The 17,072-nt window shown below is 47.1% G+C and overlaps 1 pseudogene; it reads left to right on the forward strand.

The window, feature by feature from the left end:
* Window positions 1–340: 340 nt before the first annotated feature.
* LOC146789520 (5.8S ribosomal RNA) lies at window positions 341–494 on the forward strand (annotated as a pseudogene).
* The last annotated feature ends 16,578 nt before the right edge of the window (window positions 495–17,072 follow it).

Genomic DNA, 17,072 nt, shown 5'->3' on the forward strand with positions numbered 1-17,072 from the left:
GGTCGACGGCCGACGTGCAGGTGGAGCAATCCTCCCTCATTGCTGTATGCGTTGGCTGGGGTTTGAAGACCCGTGTGGTCCTGCCTGAGTGCCCGGGAGGGCTGGCGGTGGACTTCCAACCTCTGCTCTAGTGGAAGTCGCTACTTGCCTTGCAGCTAAAGGGTGAGGTTCCCTGGCCAGTGGCTTCTAAATACTCTTTGAATAGCAAAGGCTGACCTCCTAAGGGGAAAGATTGATGGAGTGCTAGGCTGTCTCACCTCGTAGGCGGTGGTTGGGTGGTGTAGTCTTCCTCCCTTCTCTTCTGCCCCACAGCTGGATGAACGCTGCAAACGTTGCCTGTGATTCCTAACAGTGGATCGGTTTGCTCGCGCATAAATGAATTAGAAAGCCAGCTGCAAGAATTAGTGTGAAATGCAGGACACATTTATCATTGACACTTTGAACAGACCTTGTGCCTGTGTGTTCCTCCCAGGGCTACACTTGTCTGAGGGTCACTTGAACATCAATTGCCCTGTGGCTCTCTCAGCACAGCTGAAGCTGTCCCAGAAGGGTCCTCTACCTTCATCCTCCCAATTCAAAACCCTGATTGCTAGTCATAGGAGCCCCTCTGGGCCCAGTGTGGAGGTACATCACCGGCATGCTTGGCTTGGCATCAGGTCCACCCCAGGTGTGGAAAAAGTTACTATTTTTAATAACATTTATTATTACCTTATTACTTAAAAAATGGGTCATAGTTAAATAATAAACATGTACTGTTTATATTTTACATTAATTTATATTTATTTATATTTGTAACTATTTTAAATAATTTACTTTAACATTGTTACCAATGGGGTTTCTTTTTAAGTTCCTGCCTCAATTATTTTCTTTGGGTGGGTGTTGCAGTGCCAGTGGTTGGCAATACACAGTGTTGAACTGACTATTGTTTTTTCAAGTGGGAACTTACACTCTGATTTTGTGGATACCAAAAAGTAGTACATTTCCTCAGAAGTGTAAACTTACTCAAAAGTATAATTATCTTTGTGAATCATGTTTCCCAGAGACCAGTAGAGTCTAACATACACAAGAGAAAATTACTTTTGTAGATCGTCCTTCAGTGCCAAAAATTATTGATGAAAACATGGTACCCTTTACTTTTTAGTAGTTTCTGAAAACAGTTATTAGTTTTTTTTAAAGAAAACCATTTGAGATCTACAAAATTACCCCCTGCTAATTCTGTTTTTAGTCTTCTTTTCAGAAATATACAGCTTTCTGGGTTCACCCACGGTTTTCTCACCTCTTTGTCCCACAACCTGCAAAAAGTAGGAATATTGACTACCACTTAAAACTGGGGTGAAACAAATTATTTTTTACAACTTTCACTGATTCTGAAAGCTGGGAAGAGGGTAGTCTTAGCGCCTCAAACCATTTTTGATACATGAACTGCCTCAAAGACCAAAAAAAGGCTCAGCACGAAGGGGGGGAGGAAGCCTCAACAGGGCAATGGTGTTTGATGAATGGGTAGTAGCAGCAGAAGCTTGCTAGGCATATGTTGTCTGTAGAACTAAGTCTTCCTGTGCCATGTTTTCCTTCCCTGACACAATTAATTCTGCATTGTAGCATCTCCTATGATAGTCTTAAATGTTAGAACACACACCCAGTCAGCACATGGATACCCTTGCTGGGGATACAGTGCTCTACATATACACATAACATAACAGAATAGCACCCTGATACCTGCAGGGAACCCAGAACACTTTACTGCCAATTGAAAATAGAGGTAAAGAGTCCAGCACTATCAACTGCAGAGAAGCACTCTGAAAAAGCAACATTTCCAAAACACTACACTACACATATCTCAGTAATGAAGAACAGCCTGAAAAGTTTACAACACAGATGTTTTAAAAAAAAGCATCCTGACACTTTAAGAATCCAAAGGCTTTCAGGTCCCATGCTGCCTTGTGTTGGCAGTTGCCTCCAGGGGGGTAACACAGGCCCCCGCAGTACAGGGGGGCCCTGAGCTGCAGGGGGCCCCCTCAGCAGAGTACTCCAGCCTGAGAGCTCCAGATTAAATCCAGATCAGGGGCCCCTCTGTGTACCTTGCAGGGGGGCCCCCTGAACATTCGTTACGCCACTGGTTGCCTCACAATGTCTGTTCTTTTTTTTCCGTTTGTGTCGCAGGGTCAACTCATCATATGGATGGGAGAGAGATTGGTGTGATGGGCAATTCAGCCAGACCCACCACACGATTCACCCCACGGCCACCCAGGGTCAATGCATGCCATTCTAGTCTGCCTGATGCAAGGGCTGCAGTGCTTCTTGGCAGTGCTTCCTAAAACTAATAATGGCTTCTAAAGGCACTCTTTGCTCCAGGTTCACAATATCATGAAGGATTAACGCGTTTGAGCCAGGTACCAATCAACTCATGCCCTCAATCTTGGATAGCTAATCTGGGCAGTCCCATACTGGGGGGGGGAGGGGGGGTTGTCCAAGGGGTAACAAAGACCACTAGACACAAGGGAAACCATAAGTAAAACAAAGTGGTGGGGGATGGCTCACCCTGGCATATGGTCATGCACCTACCCCAAATGAGGCAATACAGTCTGCCTGCCCCACTTGGGAGACAGAGTGGGAGGATTTATTTACAAAATAGGGCCATGTTACCACCCAATAAAGGGGCAATACAGTATTTCAGCACTCCCAGGAGGGATTTTTGAGGGTTTGCCCATAATCTGACCCCACTGGGATGGGGGTAGCAATCACACTAAATGCCAGGGATTTAATTATCCAAAAATAAACTAAGGGGTGGGTTGGGACAGGCCACACCCCATAGGAAGCAATAAAATCTTTCTGCCCCTCTTGAGAAGCAGATAGGAGGCACCTCACCCTGGCATTGGGCTATAACTCCACCCCAAAAGGGGAACAGTGTATTTCAGCCCCAGGAGGGATTGATGGAGGGTTCGTCTCGGGGAGGGGGGCGGGCGGACTGGGTGGGGTGAAGAAAACTTATTAAACACTAGGAATTTCAAAATGGCATCAAAACAAACAGGAAAACAGTAGGGATGGCCCACCTTTGCATCAGGCCCCCACCCCCACTCCTGAAGGAGCAAGAGAACCTTTCTGTTCTACTGGAAGCAGATAGGTGTGCCCCGAATGGGGAGGTTGCCCCTAATCTGCCCCCCTCGGGGTCAGTAAGCTCACTAGACACCTTGTATTGAACATTTGGGTAAAACAAAGGGGTGGGGGCATCCTACCTTGGCACTTGCCCCCCCCCCCCCCAAAAGAGGCAATAAAGACCTTCTGCCTCCCTGTACTCCAGATAGGGGATTTGCCCCCCATGGGAGACAGCCCACTAGGTATCAGAGATTTCAAAATTGTAGGAAAGTAGGATCTGCTTTTATGGTTACCCCCAATTTATGTCTGGTGTCAGTACATTTCTGACTTAGTCTGCTGGGTTGCTGCTAATCAGGACCCCCAGCATATGTGCGCTCTCCCCTAAATTGGTTCTGGTAAGTACTTTGGTAGCTCCACGATTGGCTACTGGTGTACCCTTATAAGTCCCTAGTATATGGTACTAAGGTACCAAGGGCATAGGTATACCAGGGGTCTTCCATCGGCTGCAGCATGTATTGTGCCACCCAAGGGAGTCCACTTAAACTGTGACTACAGGCCTGCCATTGCAGCATGTGTGAGATGGTGCTTGCACCCCTCACATCAGATATAAGTTTCCTTATATCCGAGGTCACTGCAATTAAAACCTATGTCACCCCTACAGCAGGATCTTCAATCTTGAGGGCAGGGTGCTTGGTTACAAGTATGAGGGTGCCCCTGCATGAGCAGGTTACCCCTACAAATCCCGGAATTGATTCTCTAGGCTTTGTAAGGGCGATAAGCCATTTTAAGATATATTAGTGGACATCGGCGATAAGAGATGTCTCACTATATGATGGCTGCACCAAACCTGGTCATGTTTGGTATCAAACATGTTGGAATCATACCCCAGCACCGATTCTGGTGCTGGAAGCACAACCCAATGTACTGGGGTGCTCCTTAGGGGATGCCCCATACTCACGGTAACAGCCTTTCAGGGTTTGCCAGCAAGCTAGTGCTGCTGACGATCACACATGATTCTGCCCTCCTGCTACTGAGCTGAGCTCGAGCATGGGAAGGTAGAACAATAGGTTTCCTGTCACAGGGAGGTGTGACCATCTCCCAAACAGGACTTAGTGTATTGGGCTGGGGGCATGAAACTGGAGAAAGGACAGAGGAGTATCCTCCACTCTGTCCAGCCCCTAATCTGGGAGGAACCTCTGAGTTTGTCCAAACTTTTCCATTGGGTACTTACGGGCTCCCCTGTGGGTGGGTCCTCAGATTCGTTGTGAAACAAGAGTCACCTCTGAAACCAAGACACTCTTCGACCGTCTGGAGACGTTGACTTCATTGGGCTTCAACTGGAACCAACACTGCATCAAGGAAGACTCCTGCTGCACCTGATCTCGCTGCTCTTCAAGTCTTCTGTGTTGTCAGGGTCTGTGCTTCATCTAGGTTCCACAGAAGGCCTGTGGGCATCAAGGACACAAAGTATTCTCCCTTGGAGTGAAGGAGTCACTCCTTTGCATTCGCAGGCACTGCTATAAAGCTGACCGGTCTGCTGTTCCTGTCGTCCCGCGGACTTCCCGAGGCCCAGCACACAGGTGGTGGTTCTGCAGCTCTCTAGAGGCCTGACAAAACCTCTCTGCAATTTTGAGGATAGAATCCCTTGTCAGAGCCACTGGGACCAAGCCCTATGCACCCTATTGACTTGTCATTCCCAAGGCTTGTTGGCTCTGTACTCCAGAGATCTTCAGGCTACAAGAAGCTCCTTCCTCCAGCACCTCATCCATCGAAGATAAGCGTCCTCACTACACCTTCTACACCTTGGGCCTCCATCATAGGTGAGCTGCTAGATGTCCTCTTGCGACTCCTGAGCCTTTGGCCTGTGGGTCCTATTAAGGGTCTTCCTTTGCTTCAGTGGGCTCCCCTGCTTTCTCGGGTCTGCTCTGACTCTCCTACACTTGGTGAGTCCCCTGGACCTTGCTGGTCCAAATGTTTGCATCTTCTCGCTTTCCATGCCAGTTGCAGCAACCAAGCTTGTTGTTGCTCCCGCCGGATGCCAACCACCTAGACCCCGACACTCGACGTGGGACAGCTCGTGCACGACTCCTGGTCTTCCTCAACGTCATCTGGTCCTTACAGCTGCAGCGACAAGGTCACAGTCTTCACTCCTAACCTCTTGACATCGGGGGGCATTGTACTTCCGTGCCACTTGTTCAACTCCGAGTCGCATAGACTCTGCCCCCTCCGCTTGCAGCTTCTCCTCTTCAAGAATCCACTTTTGGATTCCACCGGACTCCTTCGAAGGCTTCTCCAGCGGCATCTTCTTCAAAGTCGTCCATTGTTGCCTACGACAGGTTCCGCAATCACTTCACCCCTATTGGCCTGGCCTCCCTGGTGCAGGTAACCTGGCTCCTGGGGCATCCACAGGTGGGGTGGGGTGGCTCTTCATCCTTCTGTCTTCCAAAGGGTTTCTTCGGGATCCTCTGGAAAGGGTCCTTCTTATTTAAAACTGCAACCACTACTTCTCTATTGACTTCGTTGGACACGCGGTTGTGTTTCCAATCTGCACACAACCTTCGTGGAGTCCCTGGGTACTTACCTTGAGAGGTTCCTTGTGTTCCCAGCTCCTCTGAGTCTTCTGGTCAAAGTCCCATTCTTCTTTGCAGTTCGCATTCCACTTTCTTAGTATATGGTTTTGTCTCCCCCTGTAGACCAGTGTATATTTGTGCTAGTTACCTGATTATTTTAAGTATTCTTGTGTGTATTGTTGATATCTCCGGGTAGAAAGTTGTTTCAGGCAGACTTAATCAAAAAGTGTGATTCTCAAAAACAAGGCATCAGAATTGGAATAAGCAGCACAAACTGCAAAAAACAGGCATACACAAAAGCATATGCGTCAGTCATATATTTGAATGGAAAATACAAACATAAGATCAAGGGCACAAAGAAATTCAAAGAAAACCCTACATACATTAATCATGCTACTCAAATGGCAAAGGTTTTATCCACAGTTCATAGACTAATATATGTAAAGTCCACTCTCCTAGCAACTGAGAGAAGGTTCACAAGTTATCTCCAACAGTTTATGGATCCAGGGTTTCATAGGACTCAATTAGATAAATAATAAAGCAGTTATGAGCCAATATCAATTAAGAAGGACAGGGCAATTAAATCAGTCAAAGACCTTTTAAGGTGTTAAATTCCTTGGAAACCTAATAGAGACACTCCACTGAGAAAATCGGGAGCGAGTGTGAGCTCGATGGAAGACCACCGGTCTTGCATTGCGCTCACACTCAAGCCCGATTTTCTCAACTGAGCCTACATATGACTTATTATAAGATTTGAGTAGCATTATTAATGCATGTAGGATTTTCTTTGTATATCCATGTACGCTTGATCTTAAGTTTGTGTCTTCCATTCAAATATATCACTGACATTTGCTTTTGTGTACACCTGTTTTTCCAGTTTCTTCACAGATTTTGTGCTGCTTGTTCCATTTTTGAGGTCTTGTTTTTGAGAATAACACTTTTTGATTAAGTCGGTCTGATATAACCTCCAATGAAATGTTCCCCTTTTAGCATTTTTACTTCACATATTAAAAGAATCCAGGCTTCAAGGGGTTATTGGGATGCCCATCTTCCCTTAAATGTTCCCAAAAGCTGACAATATGGTGATCACAGCAAACCATGTGTAGATGTATTTTTTTTTTTTAAACTATGCTTCCTTGAACTGCACTTTTTACCCATTTCCCCCCAAAAATCTCATATGTAGCTATGTTTTGGCCATTTACTCTGTTCCCTTAAGGGGAATCTACAAACCTTGGGACCTTTAGAATCCACGGGATGTTGGAAAGAAAGGGCGTAAATTTGGCGTGGATGCCTTTTGTGGAAAAATGTTTTTAAGGTTGAAGCACAAACTTCCCCCAATCATACAAAAATGACTTAGCACTGGGGTGAAGGCTTAGCATCCAAGAGGTTAATAATAAACTGAAGTTAAATTTATATATATATATATATATATTTTTTTTTTTAAAGAAAACCAATCAAGACTGTTCTCAAGATAGGGTATGTATATGACCCTTTAACAATCTAAATTAAACTGTGGAACCAGTGGCGTAGCTAGGCCTTTTTGCACCAGTGGCAGCCCCTGCGTATGCCGCCCATGGTGGCCGAATTTAAGAGCAGGGGTGCTGCTGATTCCCCGCAATGGCTGCAAATAAGAGAGGGGGGACGCTGCCCCCAAAACTTATGCTGCCTGGGGCAGACCGCTTGCTACACCACTGTGCCAAACATCTGAGAGTGCATTCAAGAACTCTATACAACATGGCATGGTCTCCTACAACTAGATTTTTTTTAACATTAGGAAGTGTTAAACCAGTCACTTCTATCTAAAAGATAATTTTTGCTTAGAGATTCGTAATGCTTTATTTTTTAACTCAAGGAGACCTGTTTGATTAAAAAAAAATAAAAAAAAGCATTGGCATAGCCAATAGGTCTTGCCTTTGGGACCTTATAAGTGTTTAGCTCCATTGTAAATAACTTTAACACTTCATCAAGGGTAGTTAATGCTACATAAAAGAAATTACAATACAATGTATAAATCTTCTGGTTACACTAATTCTAATATTGTACTAAACATTTAGTGGTCAGGCAGTCGATTATAGATCATGCATCAGAGAAAAGGCATCTGGAGGAGTTCCTTAAGATGTCCGGTGGAATCCAAGAGTGGATTCTTGAAGAGGAGAACCTGCAAGTGGAGGAGCTAGGGTCTATGCCACTCGGAGGTGACCAGGAGGCACGGAAGCACAATGCTCACTGATGTCGGGAGGTTCAGGAGTGAAGACGAAGACTTTTCGCTTTGGCTGCAAGGACCAGGACCCATGAACAAGCTGTCCCACGTCGGATGTCGATGTCTAGGTGGTCGGTGTCCAGTGGGAGCACTACCAAGCCTTGGTAGCCCCAACTGGCATGGAAAGCCAGAAGATGCGGGTCCAAGGGACTCACCAAGTGCAGGAGAGTCAGAAAAGGTCCTGAGCAAGCAGGGCAGCCCACTGAAGCAAAGGAAGACCCTCAAGAAGACCCACAAGCCGTAGGCAAAGGAGTCGCAAGAGGACCACCGGCAGCTCACCAAAGATGGAGGTCCACAGTGCAAGGGATGTAGAGAGGACGCTGATCTTCAAGGGATGAGGTGCTGGAGGCGGGACCTTCCTGTAGCCTGAAGATCTCTGTAGTGCAGAGACAACAAGCCTTGGTAACGGCAAGTGGCAGTGGTGCACAGGGGTTTGGTCTCAGCGGCACAGATGAGAGATACTGTCCTTCAAATTGCAGGGAAGACAGCTCAGGCCTCTGGGGAGTCACAGAACCACCACGTGTTGCTGCGCCTCAGAAAGTCTGTGGGACAACAGGAGCAGCAGACCGGTCAGCTTTATTGCGGTCCCTGCAGATGCAGGGGAGTGACTCCCTAACTCCAAGGGAGATTTCTTCGGATGTCCTTGATGCTCACAGATTTTCTGAAGAACCTGGATGAATCACAGACACAGGCGAGGCAGCAGATTTGAAGAACAGCGAGAGCAGGAGCAGCAGGAGTCTTCCTTAGTGCAGTCTAGGTTCCAGTTGAAGTCCAAGTGTCCAGACGGTTGAAAAGTGTCTTGTTTTCAGAGGTGAGTCTTGTTCCACAATGAATCCGAGGACCCACAGGGGAGCACTTAAGTACCCTAGGTAAAGGGTTGAAATGACTCAAGGGTCCCTCCCAGAGGAGGGGCTGGACAGTGTGGAGGATACTCCCCTGACCCTTGTCCAGTTTTGCGCCAGAGCGGGAACCAGGGTTCCGGACCTTGCTCAAACCGGAGTATGCAAGGGGGGCACCAAATGAGCCCTTCAATGCAGTCTAGGGGCGCTGGAAAGCACCCCAGCCCAAGCCCAATACACTAAGTCCTGTCTGGGAGGTGGTCACACCTCCCTGCGACAAGAAACCTATTGTTCTTCCTTCACCTGCTCAAGTTCAGCTCAGCAGCAGGAGGGCAGAATTGTGTCTGTGGTCGGAAGCAGCACTAGCTTGCTGGTAGACCCTGGAAGTCTATTACCTGGGAGTACAGGGGGGACCCTTAAGGAGCACCCCTAGTACATGGGATCATACTTCCAGCACCGGAATCGCTGTTGCGGTATGATTCCAAACATGACCAGGTTCGGTGCAGCCATTATATAGTTAGACATCTCGTAACGACTGATGCTCACTATATATCTTAAAATGGCTGGCCACACTTACAAAGCCTGGAGAATCGACCCTGGGGTTTGTAGGGGCGTACTACTCATTCAGGGGCACCCTCAAACTTGTAACCAAGTACCCTGCCCTCAAGATTGAAGGGCCTACCATAGGGGTGACTTATAGGTTTTAAGTGCAGTGATCTCAGATATAAGGAAACATATGTGTTGTGAGGGGTGCAAGTATCATCTCACACAGGCTGCAATGGCAGGCCAGGAGCCAAAGTTTAAGTGGACTGCCATGGGTGGCACAATACATGCTGCAGCCCATGGGAGACGCCTGGTGCACCTACTCCCTGGGTGCCTCAGCACCATTTACTAGGGACTTATAAGGGTACACCAGTAGGTACACCAGTAGCCAATCGTGGATTTACCAAAATTCTTACTAGAGCCAATTCAGGGGAGAAAGCACAGTTGCTGTGGCCTTGATTAGCAGAATGCAAGCAGACTACAGTCAAAAACACATTGACACCAGGCAAAAAGTGGGGGGCAACCATGAAAGCAGATCATAATTTCCTACATTTGCCAGCTTACAGAAAACAAACTGCACGTCTCTCTCTCACACTTCTTCATTCATTACACTGCTAAGTGCTGCATCACCAAATGCAATACCTGCACGTTGGTGGTCATCCTGCATGACAAAGAAAAACATTCCACATAGGATCAAAACAAAGAAAACACACTTCCCACCACGCACCATACACAGTGTAGTGGGCTACCCATATAGGCGTTTCAGTGCACCACATGGGAGTAGTAAGCGGTATATAGTAAGTGGGATTCTACATTCAATGTATAAAAAAGTCTTTAACTTCATTATAATAGGTGACCTATGATGCACACAGTCGCTGATTTTAAAGAAGTAAGGTATTCGCTGAACTGCAATAACTAATTACAGGTGAGTTCTGATGTCACAATGCCTGCTGCCAGCAGCCAAGGGAAAAGGGAGGTCAGGTCAAAGAGCAAGATTAAAGCTGCTGTTTAAAGAACGAAAACGAAACGCGACTTTCCTTTCTTCTGCTTTGTTTTTCTAGCTGGACAATCAGGAAGAAATATTTATGCCAACATTTTAAATTTTTACCCTTCTTAGGTAATCATAGGAAAGTGAGAACCTTTCTGCATGTTTCTACACATTGAGCTTCTTCACCTATAAAAATAAAAAATAAACTGGTTTGCATTAAACTGATTCTATGATTTTGCAACAAATATGTCACAGCTTTTTTGATGTATCTAATTTTGCTCTAAAGATTCTATTTGTATTCTTCATATTTGCAAACATAAATCTTGCTTTAATATCAAAGAGCTACCCACCAAAGATTTAAGTGCTAGGTGGGATCAGTGATGGTAGTGTAACCAGGGGTGCAACTAGACCCGAACTTCAGGAAGGGGGTCGAAAGCACCCACCCAAGGCTGGCTCTAGCGCTGGTGGACCCCAGTGCGACAATCTTTTTGGGGCACCCGCCCCCATGACCTCCTCCGTCATGAATTCCCCCTCTACCACTTTCCAACAGTGCACCTCATCTTTCCATCACCTCTCTCTGATGTACATTTCATTTTTTTATAGTGCTACTCATAGTTCACTCACATTCAGTTCTGTGATCTGCATGGTACACGTTCTTTGCAGCAGGCACATTAACCCTCTGCGCTTCTTTACAATGAGCCAAAACTGCCACTAGACAAAATTCCGAACTCTCACCAGTAGGAACATTAACCACTAGGGTGATCTTGACATGTGTATTGTTGCCTGTAAACTGGCTGATGCACAAGGTCGTTCATGTGCTTTTACACCAAAAAATAATTTTTAAAACACTGCGCCCCTCCCCCACCAAAGTCAATGCACTAGTCGCACTGCCCCAAAGCCAATCCTGCTCCCAGCAATGGGGCAGGACAAGCATTTCCAGAAATGGATCAGAACTAACCTCATAGCCATTATAGAAGGAAAAAGATCTATGTAAGTGGTGGGGTGGGATACTTTACCCAAATTCCAGCAAGAAAAACAGGTTAGCAGAGCTCTTGTAGATGATTTAAGGGAAAGTAGAATTCTCTCCTGAGAATTTGTTGATACTTTTGGGATCAAGTTGGCTGAAAGGACACAAACCCTTATACAGCATTCACGAAATATTCCAGTGCTTCCATGGTGCACCAGAGAAGCCTGGCCTTTCCTAGGAGTACATCTCGTGTTTTCAAAATGTCTAAAGTCGGTAATTACTTCCACTATACAAAGGTCATCATTTTTTCATAGGTGAGCCCCTTAAGCCAAGGAGTACATTCAATATCACAGTGCCAGAAATTTACCATGGATACTTCAACTACAGGCATGGGAACCTGTAAAAATTCCCTCCGGTGTACACGGGTCAGCATTCTGCCATTGACACCCCCTATAAAATCAGTACAGTAAATCTTATGACAAGAATTATCACAAATATCAGGTCCAAAAGTTTATTATGGATCCATCCCATATGCTAAGAATTAAGTGCATCATGTCAGGGCCTTCGGCCAGGTTTGGTGGCGAGTGGTTGGTATCCCTCCCACCCATATAACTGGGAAAGCAGCTTTCTCAGTTAGACAATTCGAGTCCCCACAGCCAATGATGGTGTCTTAATAGAATAATGTCAGGGCCAGCAGTTTGCCACAGGTAACACCTCCCATTCATATGCGATTATTGCCCTTGTCCATAAGGCAAGAATAAAATCCACTATGCCAGACCAGCAGCACACTTGCACGCATAACACACATACACTCTCTCACACACACATTCTCACTATGGGCCATATGTAGGTAGCTAAATACCGGTCGGTAACGGCCGAAATTCGGTAAATATCCCGTTACCGACCGGTATTTAGTCAAGTGAGATGTAGGAGGCCAAAAACCAGTTTTCGGTAAATATGAATCGGTAAATACCGATTCATAATTACCGAATTCTAAAATACCGATTCATATTTACCGAATACATATTTACCGAATCGGTAAATATGAAGTGGTAAAACGAGAAAAGACATGTAGGTAAATTCGGTATTTAAGAAATCCATGAAATTCGGTAATTAAGAGTCGGTAATTAACACAGATTGAAAGCAGGTGGTAAGCATCAACAGTGCATATAAGCAATCCCAAAATGCAACAGCAAGGACAACATGGCCGCTCTGTATGTCATTGCAAGGCGCCTACGTCTACAGGCAGCAGGTCTGAGGATTTGGAGACGGGAGGAACGCATTTACAGACAGCGCATCACACTCTTTCAACAGACTGAGGCTGAGATACATGAAAGGTACAGGCTACACCCACAAACCATCATGGACCTAATAAGGGACCTGCACCCACTCCTGGACCAGCCAACAAGAAGGGCGCATGCCATACCACTACATGTGCAGGTCCTCTGCAGCCTACATTTACTCGCATCTGGCAGTTACCAGGGGGTGATAGCTGCGGTGGGCGGTGTATCCCAGAGTTGCCTGTCCCGTTTCTTCAGGAAGTTCCTGGATGCCATGATGCAGAGAATGCAACACTACATCAGCTTCCCAAACACACAGGCTGAACTGCAGAAAACCAAAACAGACTTTTATCACATGGCACAGTTCCCCCATGTCATAGGCTGTATTGATGGCACACACATTCCAATCTGCCCACCAGCTGCCACTGAGCACATCTACAGGAACAGAAAGTCCACCCACTCCATAAATGTGCAGGTAATCTGCGATGCAGGGAACATCATCACCGATATCGTAGCTAAGTTTCCTGGGAGCACCCACGACTCCTTCATCTTCCAGAACAGTGGGATCTACACGCGACTGCTTGCGGGAGAATTTGGAGAAGGATACCTGCTAGGTAAGTAAAAGTGACGCTCCATTCTACTAAGTGCAAATCATTGTGTATTGAGGCATGTGACTGATGGTTCTCTCATACTCACCTAGACGACAGTGCATATGCCGTGCGGTCATTCATCCTCACTCCCTACCTACACCCATCAACCCAGAGTGAGAGACGATATAACGTGGCACACAAATCTACACGCAACGTGGTGGAGCGCACGTTTGGACTATTGAAAAGCAGGTTCCGCTGCCTCCACAAAAGCGGAGGCGCACGCCAGTACACACCCATCATCTGCTGCAAGATCATTGCCACTTGTGCAATGCTGCACAACCTTGCCACGAAGAGAGGTACAGAGGTGGAACTAACAGATTTTGAGGACAATGAGGATGAGTCAGGACAGCCAGAGGCCAACGCAGCTGGAGTGCCAACAGCAACAGATGGGAGAGAGAGACGGGCAGAGATCACATGCAACTATTTCTGAGTAAGTAAGGGGACACAGCCAGTTGTTGGATGTCATGACGTAGTTTAATAATGCGGCACTACGCCACAACACCAAGAAAAAGCCATTCTGTCAACATTGTGTAATGACTACTAGCAAGTCCAGGGTTACGACACCCAATTGTCTTAGGCTATGCCGTGCAGCATTACTGTTTGCAGCCACGCACTTACAGTGTGGGATGCCACGGATTGTGCATCCTCACTAGTGGCAGCCCCATGCCGCCTGCTGCTCCTGCGTGTATCTGGGACCGGGGGTAATGCTGCTCCTGGTTTCTATGCTTTCCACAGCATCCCCAGCACCAGTTGTGGCCGCCTTGCCTGTCAGTAGCACTTCCAGTGCACTGGTGACCTGCACCATCCCCCTCGAAACGTCACTGCTGCAGTGTGTCAGGCCCTCCTGCATAGCCACAGAGCGCCTGCAGAGCAGCGAAGTGGCAGTTGCCAGCCGGTTGAGCGCCCTTGTATGACAATCTCTCCTCTGCCGTTCCCGGTGCCGTGCAGCTCTGTCGGCATCATACTTGCTGCACAACAGCATGACGGACTAGGACATGTCCCGCATGCCCGCAGCCATCTCACTCATCCCCACCGCCATAGCGCTGATGCCCCTGTCCATGTTTTCAAATGTAGCTTTCAGTCCCCGCATTTGGCGCTGAACTGACATCACTGCCTTTGTTTGTAGGCGCTGTATCTTCAACATGTTGCCCTCGAGCCCCGCGAACACCCCATGGCTCTCATCGTGTGCTGGTGGACTCAGCACCCGAGACCTACGGCGCCGTCTGGCACCTGTGTGTGCTCCCTCTGAGGTGGAGGGCACAGTGGCATGGCTCCCATCCTGGGGCACAGTGGTTGGCTCCGGGCCCCTGCAGTCGTCAGATGAGGACTCTAACACTCGCAACCTGGAAGCAGCACGCCTCCTCGACCTCACCAATGCAGGCGGTGATGATGCCGGTGACTCATGCATGAGTGGTGATGCTGGCTGTGGTGGTGAGGCTGCATGTGGTACTGATCTCTGGGCAGAACTTGTGCTGGCCAGGCCTGAACTGTCTTGCCGGTGTGCCCTCTCTCCTGTTGCATGTGCAGTCCTGCGCAATGTATCATCTGTGGACAGAAATGCAACATCAGCTCAGTGTATCTGAAGCCCTGCATTGCAAGCATCACAATACATTTCTGTAACACTCTCACATTGTCCTCTGCCTGCTTTTCGCTAATGTGTGTACCATGCCTTGTTGTTCTGTGCTATTCAGTTCATGGTTGGGGATTCCCAGACTACATCTCCCATAATGCATTGCCAGTATGCACTAACACATGGACTGGAGTGGGATACTCATTTCACAATTGGGGATGTGGGATAGGGGTAGGGGGGGCAACATTGCTGTGCATGCATCTTACCTTGTTGGGTAGCGGCTCTGGCAGAGCTGTCGGCATCCCCAAGCCCCACGACACTCTCGGGCTCTATTGTGGACTCCACCAGCTCCTCCAGTTCGGTAAGGGCAGGTGCCCTGTTCCTTCCACCTCCTGTCCGGCTGGCCTCCTTCTGCAGTTCCCGCATCTTCCTCTTCGAGACTATCCTTAGGTCGTACCAGCGCTTTTTCAGCACCTCAATGTCCCTGGGGGTCACTCCAATAGCATTGACCTGCGCCTGGATTCCCAGCCATATGTTACGCTTCTCCGACTCAGGCACTTGCAGGAACTGCTTCCCAAACAGCTTCTGGTGCTGCTTCACCACCTCCTCCACTAGTACCTGCAGTTCCTTGGGGCTAAATTTCTGCTTTCTCCTCCTTTCCCCTCCATCTCTCTGTGTCTCCTGGCTGGACATTGTGAGTTTGAGCTGCACAGTCAGGCACTGGCTCCCTGCCTCTCCTCTGCACTCCCAGCCTCTCCAGAGTCTGATGATTGTGTGCACCTGCCTGGGTGTGGCCACTTCCTGGTTGGGTGGGGTTTGGTTGCACAGGATTGGCTGATTCATCCAGTCATGTGTTTTTGTATTTCCGATTCGGTAACTACCGATTCGGTATTTACCGATTCGGTAAATACCACTTCGGTATTTACCGATTCGGTAAATAACACCTCGGTATTTACCGATTCGGTAAATTCCGATTCTTGAATACCGATTGTTACCGAATCGGTAATTATTACCGAATGATTACCTACATATAACTTACCGATTCATAAATACCGTTTCGGTAAAATTAGGTATTTATGAATCGGTAAAATACATTTACCTACATATGGCCCTATATCTCTTGCTCTCTTTCATACATGTGTACTCTGTCACACTCACACACAGGCACGCAGTCACTCACACTTCCATTAATCAATCTGCTTTTATTGTGTTAGTAAAGATTGCCTTGCTGATTCTGCCATACCTACCTTTTAGCAAAGCTTAATAAAAACATATTCTATATACGGTATTCACAAATAATAATAATATATTGCCTTGTCGATGTTTGTTACAAATATAATGTGAATGAAAAGTGCACTTGCTTAAAATAGCTGACAGGGCTTGTATTTAGTTTCACATGTGGATCAAGCAGTTGCAGTATTAGAAATGAACTAATCCATGTTCTAGCATGTAATATTACTGCCTACAGCTGATTTTATGAAATGCTTGACTTCTTCGGCAACCATGGATTTTTATCCAGGAACACTTCGCATTTAGAGGTTTTTGAGACACAACTTACAAAGTAAAATAAAACAACATGAAGCATTGTGATGAATGGAAAGCCAGGAATGGCTGAAGGTGTTACACGATCCTCAATGAGCACCATACCCCATAGCCTTAGTCCTAATCTCCCTCCTTGTGCCATCCCACATTCTCTGTTCACACTCCCCTCTTGCACCAGCCCCAGTATTACAGATGGAATTAAGTACGCATCTAGTACTATGGAAAGAGCAGGTATTCTGTGGGTGCCTTTGTAGAAATATGTATATATTCATGAGAGTTGTGTAGTTTTCATTTGCGCAGAGTAAGAGGTGTGCTCATGTAAGTGTTGGGTGATGGTGAATAGTGTGAGTGAGTGCAGCGTGAGTGGTTCAGGTGTAGGGTGAAAAATGTACCGATATGAATGTCGGGTGAGCTGTATGAATGCAATGCAAGAGGAGGGACCATGCGAGTGTTAAGTGAGAGGAGTGAGTGCAGGGTGGTGTGAGTAGTGTGCCTGTGTGTGGTGCAGGGTTAGCTGCGAGAGTGAAGGGTGACGGTGAGAGTGACTGGTGAGTTCATGGTGAGAGGAGTTAGTGCAGAGTGAGTGGTGTGTTCCTATGAGTTCCGTCAGACTACTGTCTCTGTGTGCACACAGGCTTAATAGAATGCCTGTATAAAGGCAGGCTGAGAGATTTGTTTCTGTGAGTGCAGGGTGAGAGGAGAAAGTGCAGGTGAGTCGTGTGACTCCAGGGTGAGTGACGTGCTAGTTTACGTGGTGTGAGTGCTGTACC

This window comes from Triturus cristatus, chromosome 10 (genome assembly GCF_964204655.1).
Source record: "Triturus cristatus chromosome 10, aTriCri1.1, whole genome shotgun sequence".
Lineage (NCBI taxonomy): Eukaryota > Metazoa > Chordata > Amphibia > Caudata > Salamandridae > Triturus > Triturus cristatus.